The 14,501-nt window shown below is 52.5% G+C and overlaps 2 long non-coding RNA genes across 3 annotated transcripts; one reads left to right on the top strand and one right to left on the bottom strand.

Annotated features, from left to right (window-relative positions):
• Positions 1-1,355: 1,355 nt before the first annotated feature.
• LOC147581369 (uncharacterized) lies at positions 1,356-5,460 on the top strand. Its single transcript, XR_015251722.1, has 3 exons — positions 1,356-1,940; positions 2,727-2,821; positions 5,008-5,460. It is a non-coding gene; the product is annotated as an uncharacterized LOC147581369 (long non-coding RNA).
• On the bottom strand, positions 1,356-13,927 carry LOC147581370 (uncharacterized). 2 transcript variants are annotated; one of them, XR_015251724.1, is made up of 3 exons: positions 8,074-13,927; positions 2,506-2,644; positions 1,356-1,947 (listed from the first exon to the last, which is right to left on the bottom strand). It is a non-coding gene; the product is annotated as an uncharacterized LOC147581370 (long non-coding RNA). The 2 variants fall into 2 exon arrangements; XR_015251723.1 differs by having other exon boundaries at positions 1,356-2,644; positions 8,074-8,149; positions 8,303-8,352.
• Positions 13,928-14,501: the final 574 nt, after the last annotated feature.

Raw genomic sequence — 14,501 nt, forward strand, 5'->3', positions numbered from 1 at the left:
AGGAATAAATGAATGAGCTGAGAAAAAACAAGAGGGTTGATCATTAATAGTGCTATGGTTATTAGCGCTAAAAAGAAAACCGCAGGCCCAAGGTGGGGTCACTTGCCTCCAGTCCTGCAAACCAAGACTTAATTGCAGTTTCAAACTTTCCGGGAGTGGAATTTGAAGCCAGTCAGTCTGGAATTTTCTGGCCAGTATCAGTGAGGTAATATGTTACTTGGGCCCTTTCCAGTCCCCCCCTGCCCCCAAAGGAGGTGACATAATGTGCGTGATAAGACCCCTTGCCCTTCCCAAGGTGACCTTGCCTGAAACCATCTTTTCTTTTGCAAATAACTTCTTGCTTCCCTCTTTCCTATAAAAACGTTCCTGCCGGGAGCCAATCCGTCCAGCCTTCCTGATGGCACAGCCCGGGGGGTTGGCGGAAGGGCAATGCACAGCGACCCTCCGAATGGGAAGCTACTGGTATCCCTCCTGTTACTCATCACGGCCATCCCCATGGTCCAGCTGGCATCGATGATTCAAAATAAACCCATGGGGGCAAACGCGGGGATATTTTCTGGGGATGACCCCCAGTACAAAAAAGAAACCTTTTATCCAGCGGGTGCCATCCCCGCCTGCCCGTCCCCTAAAGGAAAGATAGCCCCATATATTTCCCAGCCAGGCAGGGGGGCAAATGGGTTCGAAAGCCCCACTCCGGCCACAAAGGAATGTATCTATGGATACAAGTTACTCGAACCCCTAGGCCCACTTGGCCCCCAGGAGGCATTCCAGATGGTAACTGGACCTGGTGGGTTAAGGTATGGAATGGTTCATTAATTCCTAGGTATACATTGTCTCTCTGGGAGCGCATAAGGCGTGGGTTCCCAGGGCCCTCTTGGCTCCCTCCCGCCACCCCAGACCAAAGCGAATACTTTTGTTCCTTGTACCGCAAATTGTTCAAAGGATCAATTGAACAATTAAGAAGTCATGTCCCTGTCAACGTTCCACTTGAGGTGTTGAGAGCTGGATGGCCTTTCGTGAAAATAGCAGAGCAAACGCTTCATAAACTATAAGTAAACGTAGATACATAACGAAAGTAGTATCAAGAAATTAATAAGCAAAGGGGAGGAGGGAATGTTACAAAGAAATAACCATGAGGTTCCTTAATGGGTGATGACACAAAGGAGCATTTTTAGAATTAGGTAAAGCCGAGAAACATAGAGGATGCACGCCACAAGGAATAACGCATATAATGCCACGCTTGCCACAATAAAGCGGCCTAACACACTGCTGTCGTCTGTGCGCATTTGTTATTTTTGCCGACGCCGTTCATCCTTCGGGAACCCCTGGACCTGCTGGGGCTGGACTCCGGCACCTTCCATTTTGGACAACTCCTTGGAGCACGTCTCTCCTGGCCTGATGGAATGCTGCCCAATTCATGAGTCGCTTAATAAAGCCAAGTAGATCTTTAAATTTTACTTCTTGAGTTTTGTTTTTTAATGCTCGCTACCGTGTGTTAACCGCTAGGCACTTTTCCTACATTACTTCTTACAACCCAGAGGGGTAGGAGCAGCGTAAAGAAACTGAATGGCTTCTTGAATAAAACCGAGGTGCTTCTGCAGGGTTCGTGGGAAGGGTCCCTCCCCAATACCCAGTGTGAGAAGAGGCTCCCGGTTCTCACAATGGCTCAGTCTTATCTCCTAGTATTTTCTTTTCCTCAGGAGCGGTGGATCAGAAGAATCCTCTGCAGATTCCTAGACCCCCGCAAGCCTAGAGCTTCAGGAGATCTGGAGGGGAGCCTCTGAAAGCTGGTCAGTGACAGCGCGTGGAGAAACACTACTGAGGGCTCCTGTCCCCAGTTCCTGGTGTCACCGCCAGGCCAGCTTCTGAACATTCTGCTCGCCACGGTTGGGCCACACTTGGATCTTCGAGGCTTCTGTTAAGGTCCCATTGCGTGGAAGGTAGGAGCTAGAGGATTTAATTAAAGGAATATGTAAAAGGAATAACGCTCTGCTAAGCAGCAGCTTCCCCGAGATCTGAATCTGGCTCTCTTTCTCTAAGAGCCGTGCTTTCTTTGCTTATTTCGTGTTGCCACAATTAGGACTTCTTCCATGTAAATATGTATCTTTCCTACTTCAACTATGGAGCAGGTAATATGGTCTGATGTATAAGAGAACACAGCAGGAGGCAAGAGACCCAGCTACATTATTTCCTGAAATTCTAGAAAGGCCTAGAAACCTCACCCGGTCCCTACACGGACAGAGTATGGAAAAGTAAAAATGAAACATCGCTGGCTTGGGTCCCAGGTTTCCGGAAGAGGCTGCAAAGGCCTAGCATCAAGCCAGAACCTCATACGCCCAGAGTTCTCAAAGTCCAGAAATGACGGTCACACACGGGGCTTCCCTGTTGACTATGAGGAACAGGAACTGTGAGCTCAGACAGATTGAAGTCAGAGGAGGGGGGAAGCTGGCCCTTAGTTACACCGCACCCATGTGGGCCGGTGTTGTGTAGGCAGTCCATATACACCGTATCCAGGGCAGTGCTTGGGTGGGTAGGGGGGTCCTCCATGGGGGTCCTGTGGAGGGCTTCCTGGCAGGCAGGTCTGTGATGCCTCACACGATGGAAGCAATCTTCTGTATGGCAGTAAACTTGCCATGTTTTTTCACTTATCAGAATAACGAAAAAAAAAAAAAAGAAGGAAAAGACACGGTAGTTCTGCTTATGAACAAACACACTTAATTACACAGGTTTTCTTCTGGAAATGGGGATAACAAGGACCGTGTTGTCCATCTGGGACAGCTGTTGTGATGACAAGAGACAATTTCCGAGGAGGACTTGGGGGGTGAGTACGTGTTTTACGAACATCGATGTGTGACCGGGCTCCTGGGTGGCTCCGCCGGTCAGACCCCTGACTCTTGATTTCAGCTCAGGTCACGGTCTCTCAGTTCGTGGGATCGAGCCCCATGGTGGGTTCTGCGCTGACAGCACAGAGCCTGCTTGGGATTTTCTCTCATCCCTAAGGACTGCTGGGGGGAGACCCCTCAAGATAAGGAAGGCAACCTGGCTGTATGCGTACGTAACATGCCTCACGACCCTGTGACGTGAGGCCACCTGATCAGACCGCGTGACTGGGTGTTACCATGTATGGGAGACGGGCAAGAAAAACATTTATAAAAGATACACCTCACTGCACTCGGGGCTCAGCTTTTCCAGTGCGAACCCAACCGAGCGTTGCCGGCACAAAGTTCCTTCCTGGAAAGAAACACTTCGGTGTCTCGACTCTGTGCAAACCTCGGTTCCCGTTCCACTCTCTCTGCCCCCGCCCTGTGCGCACTGTCTCTGTCGCTCTCTAAATAAACGTTAAAAAAATAAATTTTTTTTAACGTTTATTTATTTTTGAGACACAGAGAGACAGAGCATGAACGGGGGAGGGTCAGAGAGAGAGGGAGACACAGAATCTGAAACAGGCTCCAGGCCCTGAGCTGTCAGCACAGAGCCCGACGCGGGGCTTCAAACTCACGGACCGCAAGATCGTGACCTGAGCTGAAGTCGGCTGCTTAACCAACTGAGCCACCCAGGCGCCCCTCTCTAAATAAACTTAAAACACACACACACACACACACACACACACATTCAAAACATAGATGTGTTGTTAACGTCCTGCTGCCCATCTATTGCAGCCCAACACCTGCCTTACATGGATTCCAGCTAGGTAACACACATTAGTTTGATTGCTTTAGTAATTTAAAGAATGCAGTAAATGAGTAAGCCAAGAAACTCGGGAGTTCAGTGAGAACCAGGGACACTCAGAGGCCAGTGCACCATTTAGAATATGGATGTGTACTTTCTTGCCTCCTTAGCTCTTCAGGTCCTACCTGTAATCAATCCATTGTGCTGCCCCCAAGGCTTGAATACTTCGAGATCAACAGCCCCTGCCCCCACGCACTTTTCTCCTGGGTCACTGTTCCCATACTGATGAGGGAGCATGGGGCAAGCTGAGGGCAGAGGACAGGCTAACAGCACCCAGCACCTCAGGCGGGATGTGTGTGTGATATTCCTTGGACTCTCCTGGCTGCCCGAGAACAGGGGAAAGGAAAGAAAACAAATGTCTGACTGGTGGAGATCATCGTCATACAGGACAGGGGGCTCCTTCAGTTTACGGAGAACTTAGTAAACTGCAAGAAAGAGGCAATCTAGGGGCGCCTGGGGGGCTCGGTCGGTTGAGGGTCCGACTTAGGCTCAGGTCATGATCTCGCAGTTCGTGGGTTCGAGCCCCGCATCGGGCTCTGTGCTGACTGACAGCTCAGAGCCTGGAGCCTGCTTCAGATTCTGTGTCTCCCTCTCTTTGCCCTTTCCCCGCTCATGCTCTGTCTCTCTCTGTCTCTCAAAAATGAATAAACGTTAACAAAATTTTTTTTTTTAAAAAGAGGCAATCTTAGCCACAGAAACCTACAGACTCCATTTCCTGAAGCCCTAATATCACCCTCACCAAGATGTAAGGGGGTTTAACTGCTGGCCATGGTGGTGTAGGAAAGAAAGGCAAATGAAAAATTAAATTCCCTTACTGCCTACAGCCCAGCTACAAGTCCTTGAAACAGGCAGAGTGACCTTCCTCTAGGAGCTCAGCTGGCTCGTTGATAACTTTGCTGGGGGGCAAAAGGGAATCTTGGCTTAACCTTAGCCTGACCCCCAGGATCCCAGGAGTCTTCTTTAACTAACATATAAAAACTCATTTTGGAAACCTCCTTTATCTCAACTCCCCCAGGATACATGCCGGCAATCATACTCCAAGCTTATGGCCCCTCGTATACATCTGAAGGGTCTCACGACTGAGGTTTTACCAAACGGTAATAAATGGTGTTTTCAAGGTCCTGGAAACCTTGCTTCCAAATTGCCTTAGAGACTTACTCTGTCCCTGACCCCCTCCCAACCTGAGGGTATATCATGAGTCACTCACCACAACCCCAGTGCAGCTCTTTCTGCCCACGGGTCCTGTCCCTGTGCTTTAACAAAATCACCTTTTTGCAGCAAAGACATGTTTAAGAATTCTTCCTTGGCCGTCGGCTCCGGACCCACCATCACCCCAAAGCCCCATCAATACTGTTCCTCCAGAAGTCACAAAGAAATGGCTTCACGGGCAAGAAATCTTCATTTTGCTTGGCAATTCAGGAGTTTCCTAGGCATAAACGGTAAAGGATATCGTTTATGATAAAGGATAAAGGAAACAGAGGCATCACTCGTTTGCATTCTATACTGAAATGAGTGATTGGAGCCACAACTCCCACTAAACACTGAACTAGACAGTAAACCCAACCCCTGAAAGGCGAGAGGGAACTGGGTAATCACAGGATGCCAAACTGTCACCCACGGATCGCCCACTGCTGGTCACAGGGAAGAAGAGGCCGACACGCTTTGTGAGTATAGACAGCTTTCTCCTACCATGGTGTTCTTAGGGGCTTCAGGGGAAAAATGAAGCCGGTGGAGGGCAGGGGGTCCTGGGCCAATGGAGGGCAGGGTTTCCTGGGCCAAAGGCATTTAGGAAACGTGTGAATCCGACAAGGTTAATTTTTTTCTGCAGCTCTTTTGAGAGCCTTTATGAAGCTCATGTGAATTGTGATGGCATAAAAGTTAATCCATGGAGCAGTTACCAAATGTCCTTAACCAGAGGGCCCTTTGGAAGGAGCATCTCGTGGGACTGGCGGTCCAGGGGCTCCAGTGGCCCCGTGCCCGGCCGCCAGGGTGTGCCGATGGAAGAAACCAGACCTGCCAGTCAGGCGAACAAATCCTGCCACTTTTTATTTAGCTGCCTGCATTTGGCAAGTTTTTAAAACTGCCTAGGCCTCAGTTTTTAATCTATAAACGGAGCCAATATCGCACCATATATGCAGTTGAGTTTCTGTGCCTACCTGTGAGCCCCCTTCTGCTGCTGCTCCGTTTTCTAATCAGTGAGGGGCTATAAATGTTGGAGAAAGGTGGGGGGGGGATCTCAACTTCTCTCATACAATGGTTTGGCTCTGAGTGTGGTGAAAACACCCTGTGGGGACAAGTTGCTCTGGGAAAAAGGACTGGGGCTGCCTCCCCTTTGACCTCACGCTTCCCTGTTGGTTCTTCCTTCCAGCTGGTCTCTTGGCTTGGGGCGAGGGCCCTTGAGGGCAAAGCATCTCCTGATGGAACCCAAACTACCCCCTTGAGCATCAGGACTGAGCTGAGCCAGCAGGACCAGCCGGCATCACTGGAAGACAAGCTGCCTTTGACCTTCAGTGCCCACCTGCACAGACCCACCTCTGCCCCACGTTCTCCTCGAATACACCTGCAAGTATCTTCAGCACTTTGGAGACCATCTTTGAGACGCCAGTCCGCCGTCTTCCCGGAGCTGGCCTCCCTGAAATCAATCCCTTTCCTGTTTCTCCATCACTCCTTTCTCTGCCTTTGGGTTTTGCCAGCAGCGAGTGGGTGAACCTGGTGTGTTTGGGGCCCTGGGCCCCGGCTACAGCCACATCCACAGAAGGGGTAGCTCACATGGCTGACTGCAGACAGTCCTCCCTCTCTGTGCAGCAGGACGGAGCGGCCACGGGATGAGCTCTTGGGTTGTGAGGGCAGGAGCCTGCAAAGCCCCCTGGTCTGCTCCGAGCTGGCTGAAACTCTACCTTTTGTGTTGATAGAAAAGGAAGCCGTGGGGAGGGCCTCCCAGTGACTAAACCCAGGACAATCTGAGTATCAGAAAGAACAAAGCCTGACTGCATGACCCCTATGGGAAAACCAAAGGATGTAAAGGAAGACCACAGAATGGGAGAAACTTGTTGCAAGTCATATATCTGATAAGGAACTATTTAAAGAATAACTTACAACCTAGTAATACAAAGACAGCCCAATTAAGTAACAAGCAAAGGACGGAATAGAGGTTTCTCCAAAGAAGACACACAAATGGCCAATAAGCTCACGAAACTTATTAGCCATCAGGGAAATGATAAAACCACCATGAGACCCCCCCCTTCACACTCTCCAGAAAGGCCACAATCAAGAGAGTGGAACACAACAGGTGTCGGGCAGGATGTAGACGGACTGGAATCTGCACTCGCGGCCGCTAGGCGTGCAAAGTGGCTTGACTGCTTTGGAAAACAGCCCGGCCGTCTTCCCAGGGTGAAACACGGGGTTGCCACATGACTCAGCCACCCCACCCCCAGATACACACCCAAGAGAACTGAAAACATATGTCCACACAGCGCTTGTATCCAAATGCTCATAGCAGCATTGTAAATAACAGCCGAAGAGGGAAATCAACCCAAATATTGGGTCAACTGAGGAACAGATAAACTGTGGACTAGCCATGCAATGGAATATTACTCAGCAATAAAACGAAACGAAGTCCTGGCACGCGCTACCATATGGATAGATCTAGCAAGCACGGTGCTTATGAAGGAGCCAGGCACCCGGGACCGCATGCAGTATGAGGCCACGTATAGGATGTGCACAGAGTGGGCAATCCAGGGAGACAGGAAACAGACCAGCAGCCGCCTGGGGCTGCGAGGCTTGGGGCAGGGCCATGCACTCTTCTTCCGAGTGGAAACCGTCCAGTATTGGTTGTACAGATGGCGGGATAACTCTGTGAATGTGCTAAAAACCACTGAATTGTACACTTTAAAGGCGGACATTGGAGTTGCATCCCGGTAAAGTTATTTTAAAAACAAACAAAAACCTTAAAAAAGGCACAGAAAGAAAAGCCAACAAAATAAAAACCTGAAACTCCTTTGTCATAATTCGTGCGCCAACTCTTCCGGTAATTAAAGGAAAAGAAGTGTTTACCCATATGAACTACTTCAGACAGGCCTAGTGACGGAGGAGAGCTCTTGTCCTCAGAAGGAGTTCGGCTAATAGATATGGGAGAGTGGTCGAATGAAAAGAACACCAGTTTGCAATCCCGACTGCAGGGACGGATTCAGACAGAAGGCCGCACAGAACTCTAGTCATTTGGTAAATAAATGGGAGCCAGATCTTCCCAGGGATTGTTCACTGTGTGAAAGGGGAAATGCAAATGTACAAGGAGGGATCCAGGAGATTCCACTTAGCATCACCATCAGAAGGACTGTAACTTACTGCCTCCCGGTGTGATGCTTCAAGTAAACAGCTGGTGAAGGGTCCACCCACATCTGGAACCTGAATCCCATCAAGCCTGGAAATGCAAGGATTAAGGCATGTAACCCAAGGACACTCTCAGGAAGTAATCAAACATGTCCAGCAGGTGCAACATGCGATAGGACAGCCGGCGACAGGATCCCTCTCCCACGAGACCCCGGCATGAGGAAAAAGGAACTCGAAATATCACCGGAGCCACACGCAGGACTTGAAGTTTTTAGTGACCACATTCAAGCTGTAAAGGAAATAGGTGGGGTTAATTTTAGTGATATAGTCCGGCCGAATATCCAAAATATGATTTCAATGTGTAATCAGTATAAAATTATTATTGAAGTATTTTATTTTCATATGAAGTCATCAAAATCTGGTGAGTATTTTACACTTATGATTCATTTCAATTCAGATGGTAAGTTTTCTTTTTTTAATGTTTTTAGTAATCTCTATACCCAATGTAGGGCTTGAACTCAAGACCCCGAGATCAATAGCCACGCACCCCTCTGACTAAGCCAGCCAGGCGCTCCCCAGATGCTAAATTTTCATTAACAATATTTAAAAAAAATTTTTTAAATGTTTATTTTTGAGAGAGAGAGACACAGAGCGTGAGCAGGGGAGGGGCAGAGAGAGAGGGAGACACAGAATCAGAAGCAGGTGCAAAGCTCTGAGCTGTCGGCACAGAGCCCGATGCGGGCCTCAAACTCACAAACCGTGAGATCATGACCTGAGCCGAAGTCGGACGCCCAACCGACTGAGCCCCCTGGGTGCCTCTTCATTAGCAATATTTGATCTGTATTTAAATTTCATAGAATTTATAGTTTAAAAATTATATTTATGTAACCAATTATTTCAGGCATATGGAAAAAGTTTCCAAAACTGAATCGAGTAACCCCGAAAATCATTTTCCTTTAACATTTGCATTCACACTGGCAATACTAGTTAATCTTTTTTAGGAGAATTTACTTTGAAGCAAAAGCATATCAGTTGCAAAATACATCAGCTCAATGTAGGTGAACCGGCCTCCTCCCGCTTCAACTCAGTTGTGTTAGCACTGAATTCAAAGGTTCCTTACTGTGTAAACTGAGAAGCAGCCCCTCAGCTCTGGGGGTAGTGTTTGCAGCTAATTCTTATAATGCTGTAAATTCGTGCTGTTAACACGTTCTGCCTATTTATTCACGTTAGAAAAATTCGTAAAATCAGCATACGGATTTGTGTTCCAAAGATTTGGATTGCAAATACATTTCCCTACCTGCCTAGCAAGGTCACCACTAAGCTTTTTCCCTCCCCCCCCCCCAAAGATTTTACTTTTCAGCAATCTCTACACCCGACGTCGGACCCGAACTTACTACCCTGAGATCCCCGACGTCAGACCCGAACTCACTACCCTGAGATCAAGAGTCACCCTCTCTGCCGACTGAGCCAGCCAGTTGCCCCCAAAAAGCTCTTAAATGGTGTTGTTAAGCTTCACGTTGAGCTCTTCTATGCACACGCTGATATCGATGAGAAAACATAAATCAATCCCACTCCATTTGTTGTCTTTGATTATTGAGTATTCGGCGAGAGAATCTTAAGCAGGTTCTATGCTCAGCATGGAGCCGGATGCAAGGCTCGATCCCACGACCCTGGGATCATGACCTAAGCCCAAATCAAGAGTCAGATGCCCAACTGACTCAGATGCCCAGGCGTCCCTCCCTCGAGAAATTCTTGGACTGCAGGTAAAGGACTCTTTCGTGACTCAGCCAACAAGCACTGGCAGACATCATTCTGTTCCTTGTCCTTTCTTTCCAGGGTCTTTGAAACTGACGATGCTTCATGGTATTTGCACAATTTAAAAACTCTGTGACTTTCTTCCTAGTGTGTGCTTCAGAAGACTGAATATAATATTTTCACAGTGTATCACACAATGTAACACACAGAGCCCTAAGAGGAACATCAGGGTCGCAGTTTAAAATTCCAATAAATCCCAGTTCGCAGCTAACATAGCTAGAGCACCGTCTGTTGTGACACACATCAGCTTGTTCACCTCTAGCCGACACTCAGGACTCAAAAACACCCTCTCCCTGGGTTTATTTTTCAGGCGACGAATTGGCAACGTTTGTTTCCACATTTGAAATTCTGTTCTGTATTTTCTATGTTGTTTCATACTGCAGTTGCTAGTGTGTTTTAGATCAGCCCATTAGGTGTTACTGTTTTTAAGCTAAATGATGTTCCATGGGGTGCTTTGGGTGGCTCAGTCGTTGGGTTTCTGACTTCGGCTCAGGTCGTGATCTCACGATTTGTGGGCTCGAGCCCTGCGTTGGGCTCTGTGCTGACAGCTCAGAGCCTGGAGCCAGCTTTGGATTCTGTGTCTCCCTTTCTCTCTGTCCCTCCCCTGCTTGCACGCTCTCTCTCTCTCTCTCTGAAAAATAAACATTAAAAAAATGACGTTCCGGCAGTGGAAGATTTTGTGTCTATTCTGAGTACCTAATACTGGCTGAGCATATTGTCATGAATATGAATTGTCTGTATCATGATCCACGGTGTGGCCCTTCCTTGCTGTGTTCCACCCGTGGTCGGTGGCTCGTTTCCCCAAGACATGTGGCGGATTCTCGCCTCTGATGCTCCATGAACGTTTCCTCCTGGTCATGGCCCGGGGTCACCTCTTGTTTTCCCTGCGTGGCCCCCAGCAAGCTCCATGAGCTTTCCACGATGGTGGCTCTTGTCTGCCTGGAGCTGGCGGTGGGGAACGTGAATTCCAAGGGCTTTGTCTGGACTTCAGCAGACACACTGTCTTTTTTCTTTTTTTTTCCCTAAATGTGATCTCAGTGCCGGAGGTGAAAATTGCCAGGTGAACCGAGGCACATCTGACCTGAACTCCCCGGGAGTGTTGTACCGTCACACGGATGAGTCAGGGACGTGAAAACACACAGCGAGCTCAGCTCAGTTCTGTAGGAATCTTCCACAAAGTGGGTCGAAGTTCGCCGCTCACCAGGGTTAAGTGTGTTTGCTTGACCTCAGAGCAACTTCCACGTGGGCCACACCGCTCAGGTCTGGAAGGCCGTCCTAGGCAGCATATCTGAAAGCTAATATTTGGCTTATCCTCATCCCGTATCCCTGGCCTCGTTCTACACATAAGAAGATGCGGTTTTACCGGATTCCCTGGTCAAACTCTAGTGCCGCTGAATGATTAACCTTAAGAGGACATTGCCTGCGGTGGCAGTTAGTTGCTCTGGATGTTTCTGCCAAGGGAACAGGGCACCTCCTGGGTCCCGTGGCCTCGCACGCGGGGTGCGGGAGGCCCCTGCGCTTCTGTGAGGTCTCCCTGAGGGAAGGACCCCCGGGTGGGTCCTCACGCCCATCAGAAAGGCCCAGGCTCGAATTCGAACCCCTGACTCCCAGATGCCAAAGTGCACGAGTGCGTCTGCTTTCACGCAGCCCGGGTACCATGTGCTGAAATCGCTTCCCAGGGAGTTTTGGGGCAGGTGGGGAGGAGGAGGAAGGGCAGTATTTCTAAGGGAGATGCAGCTCGGACCCCACGGCCCCCCCCCCCCCCCCCCGCCCCGTCTCTGTGTTCTTCCCCACTCTCTTGCTGTCAGCATCGCCCACACCCATGAGATGTCCGGTGTTGTGCCTGGGGTTCAGGTCAACACAATCGGGGACTCTGCCCTGCTCGCACTCCAGTGGGAGAGGCAGGTGGGGCAGTGGGGGGCGGGGGGGGATAGATCTGGCAGGTCGTGCTGAGTGCCAGAGGGAGTCCCATGAGGTGACGGGGCAGGGCACAGCAGACCGGGGCTCCGGGCTCCGTCCGTCCCGCTCACAGCTGGAGGCTGTGCAAGGCGGTGGGCAGTCTGACGCAGGTGTGTTGGGCCAGCGGTGGCCCAGCCCCCTGGCACCTCCTGGTGGCCTCAGGGTGGTTCTCCCTGACCTGCTTGGGGGAGGGGGGCGAAGGGAGGGCACAGTAAGTGCCAGTCACGGATACATGCCCTGTTTTCTCCAGCAGCCACACCCGTGGGCGACCCTTGGCCCAAACGCATTGAAAATGCACGAATAGTTTCTGACCCAGAAACTCACGGCCAAGGGGCACGATGGGCTGAGGGTTTGTGTCCTCAGGTCCATACTTTGAAGCCCTACCCCCCTGAGGTGACGGTATTTGGAGGGGGGCCTTTGGAGGTGATTAGCTTGAGGTGAGGTCATGGAGGTGGAGCCCCTTAAAGGAAGATACTAGAACCTTCTGTGAGCCAGGAGGTGGGTCCCACCAGACAGGGACGTGCTGGCGCCCCGACCTCAGACTTCTTGGGCTCCTGAACGACGAGGAACGAAGGCCCCTTGTGTCCACCCCAGTCAGGTGTTTTGTTAGGGCCTGAGCTGACCAAGATGGGAGGGAAGGAGACCCAGCGGCCAGTGACCCGGGATTCCCGAGTCCTGCCATGCGGTCCTATGGATGGTGCCCTGTTAGGATAGCGGTGTGGGCGACTGAGGGACGGTCACGGCACTGGGGGACCGGGGTGGGGGGGATGTCCTGGCCTGGGCAGCCGACACTGGCCCTGCAGCGAGGCGCTTTTCTGCCCTTGTTGGGGTGGAGATTGTGGGATGTAGGTGCCAGCAGCCAGCAGAACTCCCTCCCTTGGCGGCTGGGGACTCACCAGCAAAGCATTTCCTTCCTTTCTCTGTGCTCTTGGGCTCTGTGGAAGGACGCTTCCCCAGGCGACACAAATGCTCCAGCTGACCCGTCAGATGTCTTGCGTAACCCACAGACCCCAGGCGTCACCTTCCAGTGATCTCAGCTGGTGAACAAGGGCACCGGGGCTCTTGCTACCCTGGGGGTGGCGGGGGGGGGGGGGTGAGGAGGTGGCCCCCTGCTCGCCCGTGACAAAGGCCCACCCCCCAGGTGCAGAACAAGGTGAACACGAGACAGAAGATCCCAGGCAGCTCACACCCTGGTTGGGGGGAAAGGTACATGGAATCAGACCTGGGGGAGGCGGCTGGGGCTGCCACCAGCTTCTGCTGTGACAGCTACGGTGGCCGTGTCTGTGCACTCAGGCCGCGGTGACAAACCACCACACGGGGGGCTTAAACAACAGAAATTTCTCTGTCTCACTTCTGGAGGCTGGAGGTCCAAAGCCAAGGCGTGAGAAGGCTTGGTTTCTGTGGAGGCCTTGGTGCCTGGCGTGGACCCCCTTCCTCCAGGGAAAGTCATACAGGACGAGGGCCCATCCAGCGACGCCACCCTAACTGGACTGAGCTCCCACGGTCCTCCGTGGGCTGAGGAACTTGTCTGGAGGGGGACACAGTTGAACGGTGAGTACCCACAACTGCTTCCTGGGCTTTACCATAACCCATTTCCTCCCCCCGCCCCTCCCCGGGGTCCCCCGTTTCTGTAGCTGGCCGTGGGTGGCACCGCGTGTCTCCTCAGTTTTGGGCTACGGCCCTGGACGGGCCGGACGGGAAGGGTCGCCTGCAGTGGAGCTGATGGGCTGAGGCCCGTCTGGGTTTTCTCTCCGGGGCGGGGGGCGGGGCGCGTTGCGCCCCCATCATTTACAAAGGGTCGTTGCCTGAGAGGCGGCCATGCGTCCGCTGTCACTGCCGCTCCCAGCACAGGGACAAGGGCTGTAGCACCTGCGGTGGCCGCCGGCTGCAGTGTGGACGGCGTGACGGACCGGCTTTCTTGTGCTGCAGATATCTGGAAGTCTGGGAGCCAGGTGGAAAGGCGTCGTCCTCGCGAGGCGGGGGGCGGAGGGAGTTTTGTCCGGGGTGATCCAGCCTGCGGTCCCTGGCAGGCTAAGCTGGGCGGCAGGTGGCGGGTGCGGGGAGGACAGGGAGCGGGTGTGGGTGCGGGTGTAGGTGTAGGTGTGGGGGCGGGGGCAGGGGGCAGGTGCGGGGGTGGGGAGGACAGGGAGCGGGGGCGGGGGACAGGGCGGGGGCAGGGACAGGGGCAGGGGGAGGGCCAGGTGGTGGGGGCAGGGGCAAGTTCTGGGTGCGTGGGCGGGTGCGGGGAGGACAGGGAGTGGGTGTGGGTGCGGGTGTAGGTGTAGGTGTGGGGGCGGGGGCAGGGGGCAGGTGCGGGGGTGGGGAGGACAGGGAGCGGGGGCGAGAGACAGGGCGGGGGGAGGGGCAGGGGGAGGGCCAGGTGGTGGGGGCAGGGGCAAGTTCTGGGTGCGTGGGCGGGTGCGGGGGGGGCTGGGGGAGGGGCAGGTGCGGTTGCGAGGGCCGGGGGAAAGGTGGTGGGGGCAGGGACGGGTGCAGTGCGTGGGCGGGGGCCTGGGGAGGGGCAGGGGCAGGTGCGCGGGCGGGGGGCAGGGTGTTTCTGCCAGCACCTCCCCCCCCCCCCCAACGCTGCCGGGACACTGTCTCTGGTTTCGCGGTCTCTGGCCACGCAGCTTTCCAGGCCTGCTCGGCCGCGGGCTCAAGTTACCCAA

Source organism: Puma concolor, chromosome B2, assembly GCF_028749965.1.
Source record: "Puma concolor isolate L17-30 chromosome B2, mPumCon1.1.hap2, whole genome shotgun sequence".
NCBI lineage: Eukaryota > Metazoa > Chordata > Mammalia > Carnivora > Felidae > Puma > Puma concolor.